The sequence below is a fragment of the Ambystoma mexicanum genome, chromosome 10, assembly GCF_040938575.1.
Source record: "Ambystoma mexicanum isolate Mex_15411 chromosome 10, UKY_AmexF1_1, whole genome shotgun sequence".
NCBI classification, from domain to species: Eukaryota; Metazoa; Chordata; class Amphibia; order Caudata; family Ambystomatidae; genus Ambystoma; species Ambystoma mexicanum.
Window position 1 is genome coordinate 1354477223 of NC_090932.1, and position 13464 is coordinate 1354490686.

A 13464-nucleotide genomic window follows, 5' to 3' on the forward strand; every position below is an offset into this window, starting at 1 on the left:
CGAGGCTTCCTGCTTCTGGAGAGGTCTGGCAAAGAGGACTGTTAAAGAGAAGTAGACTCCAGGGACAACTTGTTCATCTCTAGTTCATGCTGCATCTCTTTTTACCTTTGTTGCAGTTCCCTCCTCATTTCCTTGTCTCTCATTTCAGACTATTTCTAGTTTCCCGAATTCAAGCTGAATTTTAATTTATTCTAGCTCTAGAACCAGCTCAGCTGACAGGTTAGATACAGGTAGGGTTGAGGTTAGAGGATTGGCAGTTGGATTAATATTCATACTTCAATCTAAATCATCTGGAAGTTGAGGGCTAAGGGTTAAACTTTGACTATCGTCTTCTGGATCTATTCTGGAAGCATGGGGTTACAGACCTACTTACAGTTTGGTAATCCAACAAGTTTTGGATTAATTTTGCTTTTTTTTCCTTTTGTACCAAGACATTTAACTTTACACATTTCTTTCTGTTTTTCAACAGTAAAGACATAAGAGCTTCTGCCTTATAGTTTTCCATAGTGGGCATAGCTTTAGTACTTTACAGTATAGTGACCTGAAGGATGTGTGCAATACTACCAGAATTCGGTGTAATCCAACCTACACTAATCCCACCAGCTGTAACTCCAGTGTTGGGGGAGTTTTCCTAAAGTCCTACTGGTCGTAAAACTTTAGTAAGCTAGCCCAGTGGTTTATAAGATGCCCAGCTCTTAGTATCAGTCTGTACTAGCTCGGGACCTTGGTAGAGTGGCAGAGCAGTCTGGCTTATTCTAAGAGGAAGATGTGAGCTGTAGGTAAGTACACTGAATCTTAGCTAGACAGGCACAACAAAAAAGCACTTAAACTTACAATATAAAAAGTATATATTTGTTATATTTACACCAGAATCACTTTAAATACTTCAGACGTTTACGGTAGAACACTTAGGAATACTTGATAATACACGTCAAAGGGCACTTTCACTTTTGTGTTTGTTCGTGGTTACATTTGTAGCAACGTTAGAAAGGGAAAAGACAATGTTATCGTATGATCGGTTATTGCACACTCATGCGGTTTTCAACAGTTAATACAGTAATACATTTACTATGCAAAAGCAGATAGTAAAATCCCTTAAAGGCAGTAAAATCCCTTAAAGGCAGGAAAAAGGTTAGTGTAGCATGAGCTTAGTTCAAGGTTCTAGAGACTGTTTCTTCGTACTAGTAAGTATTTGAAGTCCAAACGCACAACCCTAGCTGAAGGCAGTTCGTAGAGGGCTTGAAGTCTTGACAATATGAGAATAATAAAGAGGTCCTGTAGATTTCATCCAGTGTCTAGAGTTATTGAAGCAGCAAGTTAACAACTAACAAAGGAGACCTTAAAATGGATTTGAAAAGGGGACACAAGCAGCGGCTTGGGCCAGAGGTAAGAGGGGATTGCCCTGGACACCTATGTGCACTCCAATGCTCTGGAGCAACTTCTTGGAATCAGGTAAGCAATACCTTTTTCCCCACAGTACCTTCGGTTAGAAGAAAATGTTTGTGCTGGATGCTCCGCGATGTTGCAGATCTGGACCCGACCTCTGGATTCCTTGGTCTGGTGACTGTAGGCAGGACAATGGATGGGATCGCTCAGCAGCGGTCTCAAGGGAGGACCTGTGGCATGACTTTCAGCAACTTCTTGTTTCACTGTGCGGTTTTGGCACCTTTTCTGCAGCACCAACAATGGACACGGATCACCTGGTCAATCTTCTTTGCTTCCTGCAGTCCCACACTATGGTGAGGAGGTCTCTGTGAGTTGGATCGGATCACTGGAGTGTCCTTACATGTTCAGCAAAGATTTGGACAGATTCGACTATGAAGCACTCGAAATGGGCAGCAGGTCTCCTGGTATTGGGTTCTGCAGCTCTGGAAGCTCCTAGGTCCTCAGGAGATAGCTTGTTTCAAAGTTCTTATTTGGACTGGTTGTTCCCACAGCCAAGAGTAGTCCTCTTCGGAGCTCCTCTGTCGCACAGAAAACGGCGCCAGGCCAGCAGAGGTCGCTTCAGTGTTGCAAAGGGTCTGCAGGAGTCTCTGGTCGTCATCTTCTTCGGTTACTCCTGTTTCCAGTGGTCGACTTGCTTTTCACTCCAGAAGCCTCACCTTTTTACAGTTCCAGCATACACTCCTCTGCAATCTCAATTAGCATTTTACAGAAAGGGGTGTTTGGCTGTCCAATCAGGACAGCCACTTCCCCTGTTGGAGCTTGACCTAATCAGGCACTCTGGCAGACGGGGGATGGGGGGTGGAAAACTCCTCCCCTATGTCTTGCCTGCCCAGACACTCTGGAGCCTAGGTGGGGATACCTACTGGTTCCATCCAAAGGCAAAACACACTCACTGACCTCCCCCTCCCAGAATGGTAAAATAAGTGCTAACAAAGAACAATCGCGCTACTAATGGTGTCAAAAGAAAGGCTGCCCCTAGTTGGTACTTGGGTGCCCTTATTGTGCACTACCGAGGCTATGGGCACAGCCTGTGGTACACAAAAAATGCACAATAGATGGTTGAACACGTCCATTGCCACCAGCCATAACTAGGGGATTGTCTATGTGACAAAAAAATCACAGAAGCAGAGGGAAATGGGATACTAGTTATCGCTTTGGCACTGCACTGAAGGTGCTTTGTGCCATTCTCTCAGACTGTAGCATTTTGGGAGAGATCCTTAAGAACTGTAGTTACTTGAGGATACAGAAAAATAATCCTAGAGGACCCCAAGGGTCCCCAGCAACACTACCCAAAAGGAGCTTTGTGCTGCAGTGGTAAAACACAGATGTCTTTAAGACCTATGAAGCAAACCGACTCCATAGTACAGGTAGATTACAAAGAATAGAGTTCCAAAAGACAGAGCCCACAAGAATGAATGCAAGGAAAAAGGCTCCACTCATTCAGGATTGAAAGAAAAAGCTCCAGAAGTCCAGCAAACTGCTGAAAGGTGGCTTTCTGAAGCTAGGACAGTAGTGAAAAATATTACTCCTATGTCCCGTCCCCTTTCCTCCATACTTATGGGACATTCTGTGGGGGCTGTTTGTAGGCCCAGTTCTACTGAGGCGGTGGGTACCGGAGCTTGCTTCGAGGTCTCCTTGTCTGGGGCTTCCCGTAAAGACACTGGGGTACGCCCTGAGGCCTCCTGTAACGCTCACCTGATTCCCGCAGAGGCGCCGGTCTTGACTGGGTGAATGCCGTATCTTCAAAGGTGATGTGTAACACACGGTTGGCTCTTTGGGCTGGACCTCTGTGCACTGTATGTCTGACTCGAAGAGTAAGATGTCTGCAGATAGAAAATCTGGGATTAATGAACTGGGGTTATTGGGTGCCTCTCTCCTCTTCCCTTTCTCTTCTCCTGTAGAACCCCAAAGGTTAACGCCCTCACCTCAGGTAAGTGAACGCCGAGCTCTCCATCTGCTTCGGGGCAGGATGCCGTAACCAGTTTCTTCACTGGATAAGGGTGCAGGCCTCTTGACCTCAGAGGACTGCTGTCCGTCGTTAACTGCACGAACGGTAAGTTCTGGGCACTTCAAATGTCTTAAAAGTCTTTTGTAATGATATCTCTTGTTTTGCAGGGTTCCGGCGATGGCGGATGGCGGGCTGATGAGAGCTGAGGATCGAACCTGTGTGAGGAATAGAAGCGCCTGGAAGCACGTAAGTAAGCGCTTGTAGCCTGCTTCACGATGCGCACTAACTGTCCCTTTTATCTTGCAGGTACAAGTTCGGAGCTTTAGAGAAGCTGAAGGGTGCTGGAATACCCACTGGATTCGGCGTGGGAAGGAGTAATGGCACGTGAGTAATAAAGTTGCCCAATGTCTTTAAACGCACCTTCTTTTGTCTTTCAGATGTGGGATGCAGCGCCGAAGGCCTCCGGAGCGTGCGAAGAGCTGGTAAGCCTTTGTCTTTCAGATGCCGGAATGCAGCGCGAGGCGTTGGTGACAGCCGATGGACCAGGTAAGAGATGCGCTGCCACTGAAGACCGTAGTGCTAACCTGTTCTTTCTTTGTCTTTACAGGTGCTGCTGAAGACTGGATTCCAGGATGGTAAGCCTTTGTTCCCTTAGGCCCAGGATCAGAAGCAGAAGACACGATGAGCGTTCTGCTGCAGAGAATGCAGAATAACGCAAAGCAAGATTCATCCATCGGGTGTGCTTTAAATAGCCTCCTGTAGTGCTTAGGTGTCTCCTTCCACAGCCACGCCTAGGTAAGAAAAGAGTTCCTGCTTTCCAGAAGAGTTCCAGTGTTCTGAACCTAGGGAGTGGCTCCTGCCCCACCCAACAGGAAAAGTAGTCCCAAACAGAAGAGGATCAGGGGTTCAACTGGCAGGTAAGTAAGCAGCATGGTCTGCTGCAGGTAAATCCACCCAAGCATTATGAGCCCGGCGCTTCCAGCGCTGGGACTGGGCATCTTTATGAGCCTGGTGCCACTGGCGCCAGGACAGGGTCCAAAAGGTCCCAATTGGGACTGGCTGGCACTCGGAACCGGGGTTATGGGTCTGCTTCCAAGGGAGTCGGGCAAGTCCTGATCTTTTGGAAGCAGAGATCATGACACCTCCGTTGAGGTTTTCTGTACTGAACTAAAGTTCGAGGCCCTTTGTGAAAGGGCTTTTACCGGGCTTGGGTACAAGGTCCCTCGTTTGCAGGCTAAGGTGACCAACAGTTCTGAGAGGCCTGTTAAGGTCTTGTCGGTGAGGTATACTCATCGCTTGCGCTCAAGCGGTGAAGCCAGTTCTTTTGAGGGGGCACAGAGTGAGGTCTCTGACCGGAATTCCTCTGTTACCGGCGTTGCCGAGGTCCTTCCATTGAAGGCCATTCTAGCTGATAGCATGTCTCAGAAACATTCTAGGTCAAGCAGTACCGGCTCGGCTGAGGTTCCTTGTTGCAAGGCTAAGATGCAGACCCCTGACCCATCTGTGGAGACCCCTGCCTCACTCCCACACGTGTCGCAGTTCTCCTCAGGTGTTGACAAAATGGTGTATGTTCCTGCCAAGATTACGGCATCCATTTTGGATACCTCCCTTACAACTACGCCATTGGCGCTGGGCGGGGGGGGGGGGGGTGGCTTTTCAGGTGAACATCATTTTCTTTGTGCACATCCTTTTCGTCGCGCCTAAAACATCAGCAGAGGATGCTTTTTTCGGTACATTTCGAAAGCTAATGCACTCCAGCCCCATGAAGGAGTATTTTCGATGTTTGTTTAGGGAGATATGCCCTCCTGTGCCGTTGGTCCCAGTTGTGGCACCGGTGAACCCACCAGCACCTCCTTTACCGGCCTGGCCTCCACCGGCTCTCCCTCCCTTGCCTCCACTGTCTCCAGTGGACAAATCTTCAGCAGGGCCAGATGCGGCACAGATTGATCCGGATGTGTCGGACGATGCACAGGGAGATCAGGACAGCGAGGACCGGCCCTGCTTGGTTAGAGCCTTTCACAACCGGGTGCTAGACATGTGTCTTTTGGATGTTCCAGTACCTGAGGCACCCGCTCCACAGGAAGGGGTGCTTTCGGGGGCATTCACCCTGTCTCCTTTGGAGCGTACAGGCTTGTTCTTGCAGAAGGATGTTTTGGCTGAGGTCCATAAAGTCTGGGAGAAACCACACTCTGGACTGTTTATTAAAAAGATTGACGCTTGTTATAGGCTCCATTCTTCGAAGCCTTAGCGTTGTCTACCCCCCTTCCTCCACGGTATTGGCTGCTGCTACATTACAATCCAGACCCGCTTCGTCTTCTACAGCGGCAACGCAGGTTCTTTGGGGAGGAAGATTTTCACTAATTGGGCCCTGCAGTTACGACAAACTAATGCGGAACTGGTATTAGCGGGAGCGAATGTCTGTCGGAGTTTGAGGAATTCATTCCCGCTAATAAACTAAAAGATTTTAAAGCAGGTGTCATGATTCCTGCCCCTCATGTCTCCAGCCCTCCAAAATGTCAGGCTGGAATCAGGCCACGATCATCTACATGGCCCTTAAGGGCCTCTCCATCCCTCCAAAGACCCACTTGGATTCAGACTTGGCGCCTGTGGCACCAGACACACACACTACCATAGGATGGCAGTGAGCATTGGACTTGTAGTGCATAGGTGGGACGAGATGGATGCCCCTACTTGTTCCTAGAACTGCATATGCAGTCTAGCTTTTTGGGTGTGGTTCAGCCCAGGGACACATGGGATACCCAGAGACTATTTAAGCCACGCCCAGGCCGAGGAGCACGCTTTGCGTTTCTCTGTACCTGCAGCGTGACACTCACCGTGTTCCGATCGAACTCCAGAAGGCCTACACCTTTATTTGCGCTCAGCACCTACAAGAACACCATTAGGAATTGCCTTACCTTGCGGAGCTTCCGCCCATCTTCCATTGCTCCTTCAGTTCTGCGGGCTCTTTCGGCGGTGTTATCTTCTTCCTGGCACGCCGCTTCCTAAGAAAAAGGGAAAAGAACAGAAAGAAGACATTAGTAAGCATTCTGCAAAACTTTGCTTACTTTAAAGACTGAATTAGATTCAAACGCTTACCTGAATCCAAGCCGTACTGGGGAAACTTCATCTCCGGAGGCTCTCATCCATCGGCAAGTGGGAAAAGAAACACCAAGTTAGCTTGGGAAAGCATTCAGAGCTGCCACATATTGCGCTACTCACCGCGTTTCTTCTTCTTAACTGGCGACCACGCTGAAAACATTGCGGCACCTAAAGACACAGAAAACCGACTCTGTTCAATACAAGTACGAAGAGGTTGCATTGCGCCCTCACTAACCTTCAGTGTTACTCACCTCAAGCAGCACGCCGTCATCCCCGGACGCCAGACATCACCTTGGGAAGGAAAGGAACGTGAATTAGAGAACTGTTCATAGAGACTCTTTATACTTACCCGACGGACTCTCGCCAGTGAAGTCACTAGGCAGCAACGAGCCCGCATCAATCAACGCACCCCTGCTCTGAAAGCAGGACGGAGAGCACACTACACAAGAAAACAAGGTGAGGTGTGGACCAAGGGTAAGGGTTGGACCCCGGGGAAGAAGGGGTTCGAGCACGCAGAGACAATAGAGAGTTAAACCCTACCAATCCTGTGTTTTAGGCCCAGTTTCCGTTCGAGTAGACTCCAGGGAAGGGTTCGAGGTCATAGAGGTCAGAACAGGCTGAGTGACGTCCCCGTGGATACCAGGTGAGCGTTACAGTGGGATTGTCAGATGCCAGGGTCCTGGCGCAGGATATGCTGGAGGCCGCAGCGTATCATGTCGACACCTCGGCCTGGGGTCTTATGCTTGGTGTGGACACCTCTCGTCAGGCTTGGCTGCAGGCTACCAAGTGCTCTAAAGAGGTGCAGGATAAAGTTCTGGACCTACCATTTGATGGCAAGGAGCTTTTTCATTCACTCATTCAATGACGGATGTTGAACTGACTAAGACTAAGGACAGCACCCAGACTGCCAAGTCCTTGTCTGTCCTGGTGAAACCGCCTTTCAGGGCTTAGAGAACATCTTCGCAGCCTCGGCCTTCCTCTGGTTTTAGGGGATTTCTGGATCGGAAGACCCATAGGGTCGATACTCCATCAGGAAATTCCTGGCGATGTCAACAATGGGGCTGGTTTTTCTCCCGTTCCTAGGCCTCCTCTTTAGGTTCAGGTGGCGCTGCCACCGATAAACCAACCAAATGAAGTTTCTCTGCGCTCGCACGAGACCCTGGTGGGAGGGCCATTGCGTCTCACTGGGAGGCGTGGAAGGCCATCACCGAGGACCAGTGGGTCTTCAGTCGCTTGGGTGGGCTTCCGCTTGCCCCTTCCCCCTCCCCCACCCTTCAATCCTCCCTTCCAGCAGTCGGGGTTGCCCTCCCTCAGAGCGAGATCCAGAAGTTGCTAGATCTCAGAGCGGTGGAACCCGCTTCCCTAGGGGAGCGAGGGGAGGGCTTCTACTCTCGGCTGTTTACGGTGCCCAAGCCCAACCAGGCTGGCCTGCGCACCATCCTAGACCTTTCCCAGTTCAATCTCTCTCTACCCCAAGAGAAATTGCAGATGATCACGCCCTGTCAGATAAAGTCCTCTTTACAGAAGGGCGATTGGCTCAGCTTGGTCGATCTTCAGGATGCTTGCAGGCATATTCTGATTTGGAGTCTGCATCGGAAATACCTACGTTTTTCTGTGGGGGAGCAGCATTTCCAGTGCTCCCGTTTGGCCTCAGCTCGGCACCGCGTGTCTTTACGAAGATGTCGGTTATTGCAGCTCATCTTCGGCTTCAGGGTATCCATGTGCATCCGTATTTGGACGATTGGCTGCTGCGCAGTCCTTGTCCTCAATCAGCCTTCAGCAACCTTCAGCCTCTCCTCCAGCTCTGTTCCATCTTGGGCAGTCAGTGAACTGGCCCAAATCCTCCATTACGGTCTCTCAGAACCTGATTTTCCTGGGTTTTCGTTGGAACATGATTGACTGCAGAGTATATCTGACCGGGGACAGAATGGCAGATCTGTTGACCACGTGTCAGGTGTTTGAGCAGTCAGAGAGCATGTCAGCCTGGTGGTTCCTGAGCCTTCTGGGCCTCATGGCCTCGTGTGTGTTGGCTCTTCCTCTTGCTCGTCTCAAGATGAGGTGAACACAGATGGCTCTTCGGAGTTCTTGGCGCCAAGCAGTGGACGGAGACTCCAAAATGATTCCTGTTCCATCTTTCATGAGAGCGGACCTTGTGTGGTGGTCGTCTCTTAGAAATCTGTTGGTGGGCGTGGCCTTTCAGGAACCCAGCCCGCTAGTGACAATCACAACGGACTCTTCCGTTCTGGAGTGGGGTGCGATGTTGGACGTTCTTCAGGTTTCCGATCTCTGGTCACGCAGGACAACTGCTGACCTGACCTCGCTTCCTGCCTCCTCGATATAGAGCTCTGGATGACCAAAACCACCTCTTGCTAAACCCCTCCAAAACTGAAATCATGGTATGTGGCAACTCTGAACTTCTTCCACACCCACTACCCTGGCCATCTGCCATGGGCAATTCACCGACTCCCTCTAAGTCAGTAAAAAACCTTGGGTGCACCCTTGACTCTAACCTAACACACTCACGCCAAGTCAACAACGTCTCAAAGTCCTGCCACTATCACCTTAAAACTCTTAGGCGCATGTTTCCATACCTCTCCTTTCCCAACAGACTCTCTGCGGTCCAATCAATTGTTATATCAAGACCGGCCTACGCTAACCCACTCTACCTCGGAGTCCATGCTTACCAACTAAATAAACTACAAAGACCACAAAATACTGCAGCCAAACTGCTACTAGCACTCAGCCCGAGAGACATCTCCCCAGCCCTCAAAACTCTGCACTGGCTTCTGGTGGCCCGAAGAGTGACCTTCAAAACCATATGCATTTCTCACTGAGCACTGCATAAAACCGGACCTCAATATCTTCAAGATAAGCTAAAACCCTATCACCCTCCACGTACTCTAAGATCTAGCACAGCCGTCCTCCTAGTCATACCGAAAACAAACTCAGTCAGGTTAGGCGGATCATCATCGTCAGCCTTGGCCCCCACGTTGTGGAACGCACTCCCACCCCACATCCGCCTAACTGAAGATCTAATGTCTTTCTGCAAATTACTGAAAACTTGGCTCTTCTCCTAAAACCAACCCTGTACTCAAACTGAATAACACCATCGCACCGACAACAACTCAACAAACTACTAGATCTTGAATAACAATAAAACAAATAACACAACATCAAGATGCAAGCGAGAAATCGACAACTAATAACCGGTAAGGTAAACTAAAAGGACAATCAGAATAGAATGAGGAAAGTAGATCAAAGCAGTGAAATGAATAAAAAGAATAAATCGTACGAAAACAGTAATTGCGGTATAAATTAATAAAATGGATGTAATTATTACAATGGACAAATGAACAAAACGAAAAAAATGAATAAGGTGAAGACGATGGAAAGATGAATACGGCAGACTGATGAGTACACAGACAGATGACATGGAATGTATGAGTGCATGGCATAAATAGAAAGTACAGAATAAACAATTCAAGTACATGAGACGGGTGTAGTGCATGAAACTGAGAGCATGGAACAGATCCAGTGCGTATGGAAAGTGAAATGGCCTGAACCGATAATACATGACGAATGAACGAAGAGAGTAGAGCAGATGAAATCGGTAGAATGGTTAAAGCGCGTGGAGCGGATGAGTGTGTAGAGCGGATGAGTGTATAGAGCGGATGAGTGCGTAAGAGCGAAAAACTTGAGCAGATTAGTGCATATAGCAGATTAGTGCATATAGCAGATTAGTGCACGGAGCCCATGAGTGCGCGGAGTCCATGAGTGCGTGAAGCGGATGTGTGCATAGACCGGATGAGTGTACAGAGCGAAGGTGTGAGTAGCGCGGATGAGTGCGCAGAGCGAAGGTGTGAGTAGAGCGGATGAGTGCATTGAGCGGATAAATGCATTGGACAGATGGGTCTCTTGAGTGGATGAGGGTGTAGAGCGAATAGGTGCGTAAGAGCGAATGAGTGCGTAAGAGCGGATGAGTGCATGGAGCAGATGGGTATGTAGAGCGGGCGAGTGTGTAGAGCAGGCGAGTGAGTAGAACGGGTGAGTGCATAGAAAGAACAAATGCTTGGAGCGGACGATTGCGTTGAGCAGATGTGCGCCTCAAGCGGACGGGTGCTTGGAGCGGACGAGTGCGCAGAGCGGATGAGTGCGTGAATGATGGAACGGGGGACGCATGTGGATGGAACGGCTGACGCATGTGGATAGAACGGATGAAGCATGTTGGAAGGTATGGGTGAAATGTGTACAAGGTATGGCTGAATTATGTGAATGGAGTGCATAAATCAACTTAGAATGCACGGAACGGATCGGAGTACTTGGAACAGATTAAAGTGCACGGAACGAATTCAAGAGCATGAAACTGATTGGAGTGCGTGGAACGGGTTGGAGTGCGTGGAACGGATTGGAGTGCATGAAGCAGACTGGAGTACATGGAACGGACTGGAGTGCATAGAATTACGCAACATACATGGAATGATTTGGAGTGCATAGAACGTTTGAAAGAGCATGTAAACCATCATACCACATCACCACGCTTGCTCTCTTCTTTACACCACCATTCAACTAGAACACAGAGATTCTATGACACCATTCGGTATAGCTGTTCTCATACTAACATCCGCCTGATACTCCCCATCACTCCAACTAAACACTGCTGGTTTCACACCCTCCAGCCAGGCGTTCCCCTCATTGGTCTGGATAAAACCTGCCAGAACGAACCCATACTCTTGATCTCTCAACCACCACACCTAACGCTAATGCCACAACAGCTGCACACATATACGGTGCTCACACGCACCTTTGACTCTCTACTGACTTGAACTTTGGTTCCCGAGGGCGTTCAACCTATCAGCCATTTCAGACTATACCAATGGTACATAAGGTGCTATATAAATGCAAAGTAACATAACATATAAATCACCTGGAGCTCCTGGCAATCTTCCTGGTGCTCAAAGCGTTCCAGCCTGTCATTGTCAACAAAGTGGTCCGGATCCGCACGGACAATGTGGTGTCCATGTTTTATATCAACTAGCAAGGGGGTACCAAGTCCCTTCCTCTTGTGGATCTCGCCATTCAGATGTGGAAATGGGCGGTTCAGCATGGCATCTGGCTGGTGGCAGTGCACATCCCGGGTCAGCTGAATGTTGCTGTGGATAGCCTCAGCCGGCGTACAATGGTCAGCTACGAGTGAGAGCTGAACTCTGAGGTCCTCTTGCAAATCTTCCAGTGTTGGGGCACTCCAGAAGTGGACCTCTTCAAACAGGAATCTTCCCCTGTATGCCTCCAGGAACGGGTTGCGAGTCTCCTCTGGGGGATTCCCTCAAAATTCCCTGGCACAACATGAGGGCCTATGCTTTCCGGCCTATGCTTTCCCGCCCCTGCCTCTGATTCATCGGACGCTTTGCAAGCTGAGGGTCACGGTGAGGTGTTCTCTTAAGCTCATGGCACTGTGGTAGCCAGCCAGGTTTTGGTTTTCGGTGCTTCAGCATCTGTCGTGAGCACCGATCAGGCTTCCGTTAGTTCCCGACCTGCTTCACCAGAGAGATCGTCAGCTGTGGCACCCCTCCCCACAATCGTTCAGCTTGGCAGCATGGTGCCTGAGTTCACAGATCGTTAGAACACCTCAACTTGTCTGCTGATAACATGCGCATCATTCAGGTGGCCAGGAAGCTCTCGACGAGATCTCAATACAGAAGTAAATGGCTTTGGTTCTGCCACTGGTGCTTAGCGGGTCTCATTTGTCTTTACCCTCCTGTTCGCAAACCGCATCTGACGTGGGATCTGAACATAGTCCTTACGGCCTTGTGCCATAAGCCCTTTGAGCCAATGGCTACTGTAGACCTTAAGAACCTTTCGTGGAAAGTGTCCTTCTTGGTCGCTGTGACTTCAGCAAGACGTGTGAGTGAGCTCCAGGCCTTGTCGGTGGAGCATCCCTTCCTGGCCTGAGGACGAATCGTTCTTTCCTTCTAAAAGTGGTCTCTGATTTTCACCTGAATCAGTCAATCTCTTTGCCTGTCTTTTTTCCAGATCCAGCCTCAGAGGCTGAGAGGGTTTTGCATTGCCTGGACGTTAGAAGAGCTCTTAAGTTCTATCTGGACAGAACATCTGAATTTGGGAGTTCTTCTCAGCTCCTGGTGACCTTCAGTAATCCGGAGGGTAAACCGGCCTCTAAAGCGATTATCTCCAGATGGATCGCTGCCTGTATTATGGAGTTTTACGCTGTTCAGTGTCTTCATCCTCCAAAGGGGGTTAACGCACACCTTGTACGGGGCAAGGCAGCTGCTGTTGCCTTTCAAAAGTATGTCCCCTGGGATACCATTGCAAAAGCGGCTACCTGGGCCTCCCCATCGGCTGTTTGTAAACACTACTGTTTGGATCTGAGCTCCAGGTCTGATGCTCAGTTTGGCCAGGCTGTGCTTAAAAACCTTTTCCAGTAAGGCGTTTTCCATCCACCCGTAATTCCTGTGAGGAGTGCTTGAAGATCTAATTTATTTCTGCAAATTATAGTAGTGACCACCTTACTCCTAGTCCATAGTCCCCTTTCCTCCATACGCCCGCCGCCCCCTCTAATAAGTTTCCTCTGTTATTGCTTAAAGGTCTCTGACCTGGCGATAGAAAAGGACTGATGGGCGATGCGCTGGGCGGAGCTAAGGAGGTCGCAGTTACGGCCGCGTGCGGTACCCCGTGTAAAAAGAGAAGGATACATTTTTGAAAAAACTGATGCTTTTTACAAAGTGCTCCGGTCCCGTCCCACAGGACGGAGGAATGTCCCATAAGTATGGAGGAAAGGGGACTATGGACTAGGAGTAAGGTGGTCACTACGGTGAGTAACCGTATTAAAATAACTCTGGGAAGGTCTGGTTCTGTTTTGTGGTATTACAAATTATAACACACATGCCAATTTACCTCTAACTGCTGATGACATTGTTTAACAATCTTTAACTTCTAAATGGAAAATATTTGAAATG

At 49.2% G+C, this 13464-nt stretch overlaps 1 protein-coding gene across 1 annotated transcript in view; it reads left to right on the plus strand.

Annotated features, from left to right (window-relative positions):
- The window catches only part of LOC138492324 (clustered mitochondria protein homolog), a 1100229-nt gene that overhangs the window by 414550 nt on the left and 672215 nt on the right, over positions 1 to 13464 (plus strand). The gene's annotated exons all lie outside the window — the stretch shown is intronic.